The 13,645-nt window shown below is 38.5% G+C and overlaps 1 protein-coding gene across 1 annotated transcript in view; it reads right to left on the bottom strand.

The window, feature by feature from the left end:
* The window catches only part of LOC118737827 (segmentation protein cap'n'collar), a 93,643-nt gene extending 80,766 nt beyond the window's left edge, over window positions 1–12,877 (bottom strand). Inside the window, exons 1-2 of the mRNA XM_036468606.1 lie at window positions 12,626–12,877; window positions 81–711 (exon numbers count right to left, since the gene is read on the bottom strand). The gene's annotated coding sequence lies outside the window, so the exon portion shown is untranslated. The remainder of the gene's footprint in view (window positions 1–80; window positions 712–12,625) is intronic.
* Window positions 12,878–13,645: the final 768 nt, after the last annotated feature.

Here is a 13,645-nt window from a genome sequence, read left to right as displayed (position 1 = left end):
AGTGTTGCACCCTAATGTAAATGACTACACTGCTAAATTCGCAGTTACAGACATTCTACAGAGACATGTCGTTCACTCACCTTTTTCGGGCTTTTTTCGCGTTTTCTATATATGTGCAACGTCTCAGCGATCGGGTGAGAGAAAATTTTGCGACGCAATTTACTTGCTCCTCCGCAGCAGCTGACCTCCAACAGTGTTTAAGTTTGTTGTTTTTTTTTGTTTTGTTTGCAAAGCGAAGACGGCTGATTGCCAACTGCACCGGTGGCAATGACGGCACTCTTGGGCGGGGTTGGAAATGCGAAAGAGTGTGTGTGCGTTGTTTGTGTGAGTTAATTCCTCCAAAGGAATAAAATATCTACTTGTTGAAAATGTGTTTATTTTTTTACTGCTGCTGCTGCTGCTGCTGCTGTGTAATGTGTAAGTTGAATGATCCTGTGTTAAGTATTGTTTGGCCTCCCGCCCACGTGGGCAATGCAAAACAAACGCGCGCGCACACACAATCAACCGAGAAGGCTGACTACTACATAATACTAAGTATGTATTAAAAAAGCACAGTTATTTGACGCGAGCTAAATTCGCAAACAGTTTTAACAAACGTACATATGTATACAAAAGCAACAAATTTTTGTAAGTGTATATGCACTTAAGTGTTGTTGTTTTCAACTCTGTATTTTCAAGGGGTTGTCGGTGCTGACGTACATATGTAGGTGGCTGGGGGAGGGTGAAAATTGATTTTAGGTTGTTTTTGGTTCACTGTCCGGTGAAAATTCCAAGTGCGCTCTTGTTGCGTTCAGTAATGAAGTTAATGTATTTGCTATTTGTTGTTGTTGCTTTCGTTATGGTGAGAAAATCTTTCACCAATGTGCACTTATTCGTTTTTGTTGTTTTGTTTTTTTTTTTTTTTTAGTTGCTGCCGCTGTTGCTATTGCCACTGTTGTTGTTCTATCGCGCGCTCTACGTGCGTATCCTTGAACTTGGCCAACGTACTTTCACTTAGATAAGAAATAATAAAAGTGTGGCCCAAACAATGGAATGGTGTCTTTTTATAGACCAAATAGAGAGAAGAAATATGTAAATAAATTAAATGCAAACACAAAGTAAAACCTAAGAAATACAAATTGACGTCGTTGAAGAAAAGGAAAATGACTTTTTTTTTCTGGTGAGTTGTGTATGCACACATAAATTCATACCTACATATACATACAGACATATGTATGTATGTACTATGTAGTTTAGATTTTTAAAGCACTTATGTATAACTTTTGCACATTTCGCAAATATTTTTCGTAGAGTGGTTTGTTTGTCGCTGACTTTTGGAACACTTTTCCACACATTTACACTTTTTTTGATTATATGATATACATATTATGTACCGTAGAGCAAGTAGCTTTTTCTGTATTTCACTTGACTCTTTCAGAGCTGATGGAAAGCCAATTTTTTATTTTTATTTTTTTCATTTCGAAAGATGCAAACCCTTTTTTTAAGGGGCAAACAACGCATTCAAGTCCACCTCACGCACTCATACTGAAGTTGTTTTTTTTGTTTTTTTTTTTTGTACTGCCTTTTAATACATATTCACGTTTACCTTTGTGACTTATTTTTGCATTATCTTTCTCTGTTTGCATTGAGCACATATGTATTTAACACAGTTAATATTGCTATGTATAGTTGTTGTGATTATTTATTACCCAATGTTTGGCCACACATAAAGTAGACAAAAAATGTATACCTACTCAGCACTAAACAAATTCAAATTTGAAATATTAAACATACAATCATATTTTTATACGTATATACATTACTATAAGTATGCACATACTTATTTAGTTTTTTTTTTTTGTATTACTTTATTTGCTGCTACCGCCACTGTAACACTCGAACTGTTCCGTTTGCTTAATCAGAATACTTTGAATGGTTAACAATCGTTTACGTGTTTGGCTCTGCAGCAGTTATTGCGTTTGTTGCGCTGGTCTTTTGTTAGTAATATGCGTTTTGCCATACAGTTGGGTTTAGAAAAATAGCAGCTTCATGTCATACCAAATTTATTTTTTTTTTATTTGTTGCCAGTGTGGGCGAACCAAGCGGCATACAGGGGCCGAAAATAAGTGTTAAATATCAAGATTTTTATTTTTAGATCATTGGAAAGTTTTTTAATATATGTATATATAAATATATATATATATCTTTTTATCATATTTTAACCGTTATTTGCAGATTATATATTTTAGATCACAAAAGATTTAGATCGGGAAAAAATAAATCACGAAACAACGATTAAATTTGAACGAAAAGATAATAAAATAAGCTGCGTTCCCTAACATGCAAGGAGTTGCAGAAAGCGTTCCCGTACTCGGTTCTCTGTCCCTTGGCCGAAGGCCTCGAAACCAGTGCCACGAGTCTTGTATTTATATTTTATTGTATGAATTTATAAATATATTTTATTGTATGAATTTATAAATATATTTTATTGTATGAATTTTTATATATTTTATTGTATGAATTTTTAAAATAAAAGTAGGGGAAAACTGGGAGAGCAAAATCGGTCCTCTCTTAGTCAGAAGTTGCAAGATTTTACCCGAAGAAAATATACCTGGTCAAATCTTGTAAAGTGTCAACCCATCAGCTGTTCCAAAGATTTGAAAGTTGAATAAGCAAAACAAAAGTACATCTGCATTTTTACCTTATTAAATATATCGTAGCGAAGATATATCAAGTTTTGTAAGTATTTTTGTTAATTTGACGGTATATTTGCGTATAATTTAGCAGGTCGCCAATTTAGCTGTCGGTTTGGCAGTTTTTATCGTACTTTTTGGTTTTTCTCTCTTTCTCTGAGAGTAATTTTGCTTTCTGACAGTTTTACAGGTTTTATCCAGAAAATTTGAGGAACGAAACTATAAATATTAAATTTAACTGTTATATTCGGTCCCTGATCTGAAGTCATATGCAGAAACTTATGGTCAAGCCTGGCCACATACATATGTACATACATTTACATATGAAATCGCTTAAATGTTTGCACAGAAAAAACTATTGGATCTTTCAAACTTTGCCACAGTTGGTGTTGCGATACAATGATTTTTGTGAAAGTATTAGTGAAAAAGGTTTTTTCTACAGAAAAAAGGTTTTTTCTTAACAGCGGTCGTCCGTCGGCAGGCAATGGCAAACCTCCGTGTATTTCTGCCATGAAAAACAGCTTCTCATAAAAATACAATCGCCGTTCGGAGTCGGCGTAAAACTGTAGGTCCCTCCGCTTTGTGTGACAATATCAAGGTGCACGCCACAAGTCGGAGGAGAAGCTCGGCCAAAAACTAACATATGTGTAAGCGCCAATCTATTATTATTATTATTATTATTATTAGTGAATTTCAGTGCATTTAAAGTTTCTGAGGCGATTTTTTATAATTTTCTTGAGAACTGTTCGCTAAGCGCATCTTATTTCGACAGCACTGGAGTATATTTGTCGTATCTTTTAACAGCTGATCGCTCGGTTAAGTTTTGGATATTTCACAACGAGTTTAGAATGGAAGACCAAACTTGAAAGAAATTCCATACAAGTCTTTTTTTATAAATATCAAATATGCTTCTCGGTCATATTATAGTTTTAATTCTATCAGTTTTACAATATAGATATACTATTTGCAAAAAATACTATGGATAAATAAAAAAAAAAACAAATTTTATAAACTAAACGTTAGTCATTTTGTAATGCAAAAATTTTAAGAAAAGGTTAAAAATAATTAATTTTGTGAAAGGATAATTTTTTCATTTAAAAACGGACAGGCTTAAATCTCGTTTCAGATGCGAAAAGACCATACGACTATTAAAAAAAAGAATCGACCTAGCCATATGAAAATACATACATATCTAGAAATAGGTCACATGCTTGGACTACGAGAAGCGGTCTAAATGTAAACCCAGGCAACAGAAATTATTCTACATATTTACAAATAAAAACAAATTACTACAATTCAAACTAAAGACGCTGGGTGACAAGATATTCGGAGTTGCGCGGGACAGCAAACTTCAATGTCGAAATTCGTAGACAGAAAGGCTACAGAGCATATTACACTGAAATAAATGGATGTGAAATCGGACGTTAAACTGAGAGAGTTTTTAGTAGCTTTTTGAGGCCTAGACACTTCAGGCATGGGTTGATCATTAATGGTATGTAAATACATGAATAAATAAATAAATTAGGAAGGACGGCAGACTATATGGTAGACAATCTCTATCTAGATGAGAATGGAGAAGAAATCGAGTGGCCGATAATGAGGCTACCTCTATATAGAGGCCCGGACTACTACGATTAGAAACGGATACAAGCATCTTCCAAGCGCAAGTTGTAGGAATCATTAAAGCTTGTAAAATCGTAGGTAATAAAGTCGGGTGCAAAAACAGCGAAAATATATTCTGACAGCCAGGCGGCCCATCTTCGTAATACCATTTACCAAATCTACACTGGTTAAAAAATGTAAAATGGACTGGAACTCAGCGTCTCAATCAACTACTGTCTCTCTTGTCTCGGTTTCCGGAAGTAGCAACATCGATTACAATGATAAGACTGATGAATTGCCGAAAGCTAGAACCTTTTGGGGTCCAAAACGGTATACAGATCTTACAAGTCTGCTTAATAGATCCAGGACAGAAGTACTTTGGAAATGTTGTCTAGAAGAAAAACTTCGAACCGTTTAATGCTTGAAACGTGCTGCTACTTTTATTCACATAACTGCACGCAGATCTCTCGCAAGTGCACGCACACAATCGTTGGCTATTCGTAGCAGAACGAAATCATTACCGAGTCAGTAAAATTTTTCGCGTCTTCGTATGATTCACCACCTGCCATACATACATACATACCTGCACATACTAGCATACACCTAAGGCTAATTCAAGAGTTTTTGTTGCTGGTTATACTACAAATGCATTTGAGTGCTAACCAAATCGGTTGTTGTATTTGTACAGTTGTTGATGCGCAATGTTGATTTCTTTGTTGTTAGCAAGAGACGCTTTTTAGTGCACGAGTGGGCTGGAATAGATTATTCGCGAGCAATTGTATGTATGGATGAATGTACGAATAGGTTTGTTTATTAGTAATCGTGTGTTTAAAAAAGGAACGTTGTCGTATTGTGACTTTTCTTTGCCTTTATTTTGTTTAACAAATCAGTTATTTGGTTATTGGTGTTGTCCACGAAATGGGGGAAGGGGCGGTATGGAATAAACTAACTGCATAATATAAGGGGATTCACAAGAAGTTCTACACAGGGCCATCGAAATGTGTTTTCGGTGCGTATTAACGGCATAACATACACCACGCTTCACTTGAATAGGTACACATTGTTTCCTCAGATCTGAGCTGGATTTTTGGTCATCAGAAAACTATCTTTTTGATCTCATATTGAAGAATGATCAATTTCAAAGAAATGTGGTGAAAATGGAGAAAACACTTCTATTACTTTGGATTTTATTCCACGTTTTATCAAAACATACAATCCATTTTAATTCTACTATATAACGCTCCTTAAGTCCATTGTATGGAAAAAATCCCTATCCGGAAGAAAATTCTAGAGGCCCTTTGAAAAATCAAGAATATCTCGCTGCTTACCACTTTAATCGCCGGAAAGAACAACCAAACTTTGCAAAATATCCAATTCCAAATATTTTCCATTAAGTTTAGGTCCTGGGAATAGGACGAACTGCGAAAACATTACGACTATGCTTCGTTATACTCGTTTTTACAGCTCCTGCAGTAGCGAATCGGTGCGTAATTTTCCTAGCATACCTTAATACTTTTTTTGCATGAATTATTCGTAAGTGAGTCCACTATCTCGAAAATAAAGGACATTTGTTATTTCCGTCAAGCTTTTGTGTTCTGGCTTCTTTTCATGCTAAGCTGTGAGCCGGCTTCGTATTAATTTCCTTCACATTTATTTCCAACAGATCGCCTGTAAAGTCCTGGATTCGTGAAGCCCTCTATTTATGCATTTTTGCAGTTGAAATTGCGTCCGCGTCACCCATTCTTGCTGTGTTATAGGTCTAATTATCCTTTAAATTCTTAAAAACGTCTTAAGTGCAATTTTAATAACAAAATCCCAAATAATCAAAGTGTATTCTTCATTTCCACCAGTCTTCTTCGAAATTAATCATTCTTCAAAATGAGATCAAAAAGACGTTTCTCTGATGGCAGCAAGGCCAGATATAAGCTTGGATCTTGAGGAAAATATGTGTACATATTCAAGTGACGCCGGGTTTATGTATTTCAGTAGTTTCAATGGGTTGCTCACAACTCCAACAGCGACAATACCAATGACGAACCGGAGTAATTTTTTTGATAAAATATAGCTCTGGCTAAAAATTTTTTGAACAAAGTGGAGTCAGAATGCCTAAAACTGTAGTGGATTCAAATGGACTGTTTAGTTACCTTCCCCATCTGATTCTTTCAGTCTACGTGTCATACGGATAAGTATGGTATAAAGGACACTGCAAGAGGTAAATAGGCAGATGTGTGGCATATAAGAATCTCATTTAATTCTGTCAGAGCTGTGTTAATGTAATAACCGGAACTAACTTGGCCCAGCGTGTCTCCTGTTTACATGAGAACTTTCTTTCAGCTGAGCATCTACATAAATATGTACATACATAGATGGAGGGCGGTGTCCTCTCATGTGAAGGTTTTCGAAGAGTTTTTTATTCGCCTGCATAGATATTCGCCAACTCGGCCTGTTTGATACAGTCTTCGATGTTGGTCACGCTAGCTGAACCACTTTACCAAATACTGATCAAAATTATAGTGCTATTTTGGTGCTTTTTAGAGCCTTCACTAGTCATTTCTAATTGGCATCAGTTGGCACAGAAGAGAAACGACGGGCGTGCTGTTTTGGACTCCACCAAAATCGCTTAGGCGGTTACAGCGCCAATAAAGAAGACGGTGCTTTTTAGTGCCATCTAAATCATTTTATGTGCCCACTTAGTTTCTGGGTCATTCACAAAAAAGTGTGACCTACTTATTAAATTTTTGGTATGGCACTGATAAATATTATTGGGGAATTGGGACTATTTAGTTTGTTGTTGTTGTTAAAGCGGCTACCCAACCATGCCTAGATCGGCTTTTCCTTCAATCGATGCCAAGCTCAGCTAACGGGAGACCCAGGAAGCGTGCAACTTCAATTGGGTTTGTCCAAAGGGACAGAGATGTTAGCTGAGTGAGGTTTAGGGAGCATTCGAAGAGATGCCACGAGTCGTCGGGTGTCTTTCCCTATACCGGGCATATCTGCTGCATCTAATCTGCTCAGATCCGAATTTGCTGCAGTAGCTAAAGCGAAGTTGGGCTATTGTGGTGCGAGTCTGCCGAGGCAGACGAAGCTCTGTCTCGTCCACGACAGGTGGTTGTGTTGCCAAAACGGCATTAACAGGTCGAGTCAGTGTAGGTCAATACTGACTCTGCGAATGCCGTTTATTGCCTATTAGTATGCTATCTGGACTTCGTCTGTCAGTTTGTAAAGATGCCTTCTGACATGCCTTGGCGAGGGCTCCGCCGCAAGCAGGTGTCTGTTCGGGTGCCCACGTGGATGACATCATACTAGGGATTGCTTGCAGACCATTGCGTTTTGCTCCTTAAAGAGGAGCATTTGAGCCTCGTCATGTTGATGGTGTAGTGGCGACAACAGAAGGCATCCTGTGGCTGTCCGGAGTGCCGTGTTTTGGCAAGTATGTAGCTTCGTCCACAGCTTGGTCCCCGGCGACCACACAGGCGCTAGATAGTTTAGAACCGTTCATCCCATTGCCTAGTATGTTGCCTGCAACGTTTCTTTGTCTTTGCCCCAGGTGCTGCCGGCCAGCGACTTGAGGACGTTGTTGCGGCTCTGTACTCTATTGATAATTGCGTTGTGCCGAGAAGAAGAACAGACTATCGAAGGTAACTCAGAGAATTTTCGGGTTATTCACCGTCAGAATTTGTACGCCATCGTCCTGAATTTCCAGCTGTTTTCTGACCCCCTTCGTCCACTTGATAAAAAAAGGGTTGCCAAGGATTTTGTAGCGGAGAGGATTAGGCTCCTTGCAGTGAGGAAACGAGAAAGTTTGAAAGTAACCGTTTACTTTCGAGCACAAGTCGTCAATTCCATTCCCAGACGGTATTATGTTATGCTCGACAATCGAGACTCCCTCTGGCGTTTGATCGAGCTCTGAAATATAACAGTTAAACAGTAGCGGGGAAATGACACCACACTGTGGGACCTCCTGTAAAATTTTTCTTGGCTTGCTAGTTTTATCTCTAAAAATTACTGACGAATGTCGACCACTCAGCTAACTAGTTTGCCAGTGTTTGAGTCGCTGTGGGAGGGAGGGAGCCACAGTGTCTTCCTAGTAGCGTGGAGTGGCTGAAGGTATCAAACGCCTTTGACAGATCCAACGCTGTTCTCTCACAGGGGGAAGTTTGTGCAGACTTCTGGTCACTTGACGTTTGGCTTTGTCCGCCGGATGATGCAGCGTGAGCTCGCGCATCGCTTCGGATCTGACAAAACGCGGTCGCCGAAAGAGATTTCGACTCTGTAGTCACGCTTCGTCGGGTTAGGTAGTGACCTCACCATTGACCAAAGATTGCTCACACCAGAGGTGAAGTTATAGATGCTCTTCCCACTTCTTCCGCTCATGTATTTACGTGTCGATTAAGACTGGGTAACTTATTGAATTTTCGCAAGTTAACTCAATGACTCAAGCTCATTTAAATTAGTCAGCTCAGTGAGGTGGCACAATTGCCTAGAGTTGGTTAGCTGTAAAAAGGAATAGAGTTGGTATGCGCTATAGAGCTTACGAGCACTTTAGAGCTGGTTTACTCTGTAGACCTGTAAAGAGGAAATGAGTTGGTATGCGCTGTGCATCTGGTGCGCGTAATAACTTGAATGAATTGAAAATTTTTACGACTATTCAATTTTTTACTAGTGATCCTGAGTGGGACTGCTGGGAGTCCGCTCAGTGCTGAGTTACCCGTCGATATCTCTAATGGAATGACGCGGGCTACTGCAGCAGTGACAACCCTTCGGAATTTACGCTCACATACGGCGTTCCGCGGAAGCAAAGTCAGCAGGTTTATCGATCGAGATGGCTATGGGTAAATGGTCTGCTGCTAGAGTCAGCATAGGTTTCTACGGTATGCTGTTTATCATACTACTTAGCATTTACAATTTTTATGTGAGGCGAGCTACTGCAGCTGCCCATAATCCTGGTGGGTGCGTTGTCGTCCATTGTGCAGAATTATCGAATAGTCTATCTTCTAAACCAAGTGTGTTCCCCTACGTTCATTCGACAGGCTTGAATGCTTGAATTAAAAACACCGAATACCATACGGTTTTCCCTCTCAGGAACGCACCTATTCCAGCGTGATATCCGGCTGAGCAGCTGGTAACGGTTGGTATATAAACATTAAATATAGCGAGCTATCATGACCGGATAGCAATACCCTGACATTCTAGGATGGTATCCCTCCGGCCTATGTTTGTTTCGATAAGACGATACTGCACGGTGTGGTACGTGATGAACGCTAGGCCACCTCCGTCATATCGCTCGCGTTCTCGACGGCGCACATTGCATCCGGCGCAGCTCTACAATGTTGAGTCGCTGTGCACCTTCGTCTGTTAGACCGCAGCTATCAATATCCCGTGTCGACCCAAGAAGGCGGTATCTCCTCGATATTGTTCTGTAGTCCGTTACAGTTGAATTGTAGAGAGACTGATTGCAATGTGAGGTGTAAGAGAGTTGTGTTGCCTGCTGGCCATTTTCTGTGTGTGCTGCTGAAGGGGGTGCTGCCCTGTGTTGGTAGTTGCGCCTAAGAAATACAACGCCGGCCCACGTAGTACTTAGCTCGTGCAATCTAATATGCGCTAAAGTGGCATCAGACAAGGCAGGAATTTCACTTGACTGGTGTCACCGAGCAGATTGTAGGAGGAACTAGTCGAGTTAGTTTTGTGTTGTTCGGGTGAACCCTGATGTGCCGTGAAGTTGACCGATTTATACAGCATGGGCCAACGAACGACGTGTTCCACTGCCGGTGAGTTCCACCCGTCGCAGGTGTTGCACCAGGCCGCGGTGGAATTAGGGTGTAATCGTCTCTGGCATACGCAGCAGGTGGAGGTTTATGGCTCTGGGATTGATCTAGGCCCGTCCTGAGCATAAGAATGCGGAGCAAATGTTGCCCCATAACCGAACAACGTCTGAGAGATTTCCCCGAGCGTAAAAGGGCTAGATCGCGGAAACAAATAGTTTTTGGGGAGTGTCGCAGGAGTGACAGTCGTTCCCACCGTAGTGGAATATACGTATTATATATTATTATAACAAGGTGTTGTTAGTAGCGACGTGTTTGTTGTAATTTTGACAATATCGGCATGCTTATTTTCAATGCTGCCGATCCTTATTTTTATAGTACTATAATATAAATAGTATTTAAAATACCCCATCTTAGTAATTCGTCTTATCGCGTTTTTTAGAAACTTGGTGTTTTCAGAGCGATATTAATAATTAAAACTGCTTGATTTGTATATTTTTTATCCTCAAAATGTAAAAAAAAATAAAAGATATCGTGGTTATCAATGGAAACAGAAGTACACAAAAATTGTATGGAAAGACGATTTTTTATATTAAATAACTTTTGCTGCATTGTCATAATATTGAGCTAAACAGGCTACTGATACTCTAGAATAGAGTGGATGCATGGTTAAATTAGGAATTCCTTTATATTATCGATATTTATGTGTTTTAATCTATTTTAAAAATCATTTTCAGTCTTATAGAAAATCGTCCTATTTTATGGCATTTACTTTTTTATAAGTTACAATATTTGTCTAATCTGTAAGGAGCTACCTATACTAACATATGTACTATATTCAGGCTTATAAGCCTGTAATTATATATTTTTCTACATTTTGAAATAATACGCACAAAGCCTGTAATTATATAAGCCTGTAATTATAGGTTTGTTCCACACGAGCCCGCGGGTGCCCAAAACAGCCCAGAAAGCGTTCCTCGCGCTAGAAAAATGTGTAGTAGAGAGCGAATACGTTCCACTTTTGGATCGTCAATGTCTTCTTTGTACACGAAACAGCCCAGACTTTTTTTCCGGGCACAAATTTGCAAAAGGGCAATTTGAAATAACACCTGTTGGTGTTAAATCCGAAGCAAATTTTATAAAAACAAAAGTGGAAAATATCACAGAATTTTGAGAAAATGTAGTTATTTGGTAATTTTCTTAGCCATGTAAAATAAATGCATGTAAAATCATTGTTTAAAGCTGATATGTTGATTCCGGGTACGAAATGTGGTTTTTTGCGTTCCTCACGCTCTGGGCGCTTTTGGCGCGTGTTGGCACATTTTTGACACTTGTAAGAGAGTAACTTATTCTTACACTCTAATTACCGGAGCAGCCCAGAAAGCGTGGGGAACGAAGCTTATATACTTTTCTATATTTATTCTGAAATAGTACGCACAAACGGAGTAAAAGTATTAAGTAGTCAGTACCTTTTCTACTACTTTAAAATGCGTGACTGGAATATAGCTGCCGAAAAAGAGAGGTTAAGCTACTGACAACACCTTGTTATTATTAAACCATGGTTCCCACGACAGGCCGGTTATACGTTACCGGTACAATCTAGGTTTATATCTGGGTAAATACTCCTGCACTCCAGCAAACTTTGAGAATCTGTATGCTGTTACAACAACAACAACCAGTTTATTGCAACAAAAAGAAACACAAAACAAAACTAGGAAAAGCGCAATCACTTATTTTATAGAGTACAATTCCTAGTTGTTACTTTAACCAATTAAAATTTCTTGGCATAATTTAGCGTTTACACTTTGTAATCAGACAGAAATAGCACACTTTACACTCGAGAATTTTCTATGCATTTGAACATTGTTGAGAAATTCTTACAAAAACGGGTGGGCAAAAAAACAATGACGTTTTCCTTTTAAGTGGCATTCGTAAGTGGAGTTGCCTGGAGTTGCATTTAGGGCCGGTCAACCATAAACTTCTTGCACGAGATGACGATATGCATGACGCAGCAACAAAACTCATTAAGGCTTGAATGCACTTTATACTAGTAAATATATCTATTTTGTATATGGTATACCAACAACAGCAACAAGCGCAACGCTGCAATGAGCTGACACAAAACAACCAGCTGTTCCTATTGCACTTGCCTACTGCACTTTTTTACCAATATGTCTATTGTTTCGATGTTTTTCTTTTTTAGGTTGCATGTATGTATGTATGCATTTTCAATTCTATGCACTGCTGATAAACATATGTATAATTATTGACAAGCGAACTGTTCCCGCTCCAATTGGATTCACAAAGCAAAGAAGACGACAGAGAACAGAGACGAGGAAGTGGCGTCGCGTCGATGGAAGCAGCACTGACTTTCTTTTTATTTACGCCACGCTGTTCGCGTTTAAAAGCATCTTAACACTAAGCAAATTAATAATCCACACATCGCCATAATTTTTATTTGCGCATAGGTACATTGCAAACCACAAAACTTGATTTGCCTGCACTTTGCACGTTTTCTGGTCGTTCATTGCCTCGTACCTTCGCTCGTTTGTTCATCGGTTTCTATGCAAATTAACTTTACACACTCACTAATTAAAAACGCTCCGCAATAGTCTGGAAATCCAGTCTTAAATCGTTTATAAATATTTTATCGATTTACTTAGTAGCACGTTTTTGCTTTTATTTAATGAACTTTGTTTTCACTTCATGCTGAACAACGGCGCACCCGCAAATTTCTGTGTTAATTTTACAAAATTCTTTCGTGAACTGAACCACAACAACTACAACATACAACAACTCGCTCGCTTTTGCTGCTTTTTCTTTCGCATGGTGTTTCGTCGGACTTACTCACCACGGCGGTGGTGTTGAAATTGATTATGTAGATAAAAGCTTGAAGCTTTTGAAAAGCGTTTCTGATTGGAGAAAATGTGTTAATCTGCTGTTTTAGGGTGTCAGTGGGACATCTATAAAAGGTACTAGGTTAGTGGATTTAAGTCTTTGAGTCTTTGATGTTACCTTTTTTAGGAACGACGTTTCCCTATACAGAAACGAAAACCTATATTTGAAGCTTTTAATATTCAGAAATATTATAATCAATGGTATAAGTGCAGATAGGGGTCTTAGTCCTGATCATAACGGTATTCTTTTTCCGAGGAGGAAAAATCAATTTATCAATTTCTTTTAATTGGAATAACTAAAAAACTACTGTATTAATTTAAAATATTTTGATGTCATTTGAAAGGCATTAAAAATATCTTCTCTTTTTTTTTTGATAACACGTGTTTTACTTTTTTTATGCGAAAAATTAGTTTTTATAAAAAAAAAACATTACAAAATTAAAAACAAAAGGATATTTATTATTAATTCACGTTATTGACAACATATAAAAAAAATAGCTGCAAAAGGTGTTCAGCCCCTCTTCTTCGGCAACACAGAAAGGAGAATTCTATTTCGTGAGGGTTATAGTCCCTCATAGTGCCGTTAATAGCCTGTATGTGGACTATCTAGCAGTTGATGTCGTTGTTGTTGTAAGAGCACACAAACTCCCCAAAGAGTTTTTGGGGATTGTTGCTGGAAAGTCTTTGGCCAAATATAAATCTGGGTCGCTCC

Source organism: Rhagoletis pomonella, unplaced genomic scaffold (genome assembly GCF_013731165.1).
Source record: "Rhagoletis pomonella isolate Grant_MI unplaced genomic scaffold, Rhpom_1.0 Rhpom_scaffold_00004, whole genome shotgun sequence".
In the NCBI taxonomy this organism is placed as follows: Eukaryota; Metazoa; Arthropoda; class Insecta; order Diptera; family Tephritidae; genus Rhagoletis; species Rhagoletis pomonella.
This window is presented reverse-complemented; position numbering and strand designations above follow the sequence as displayed.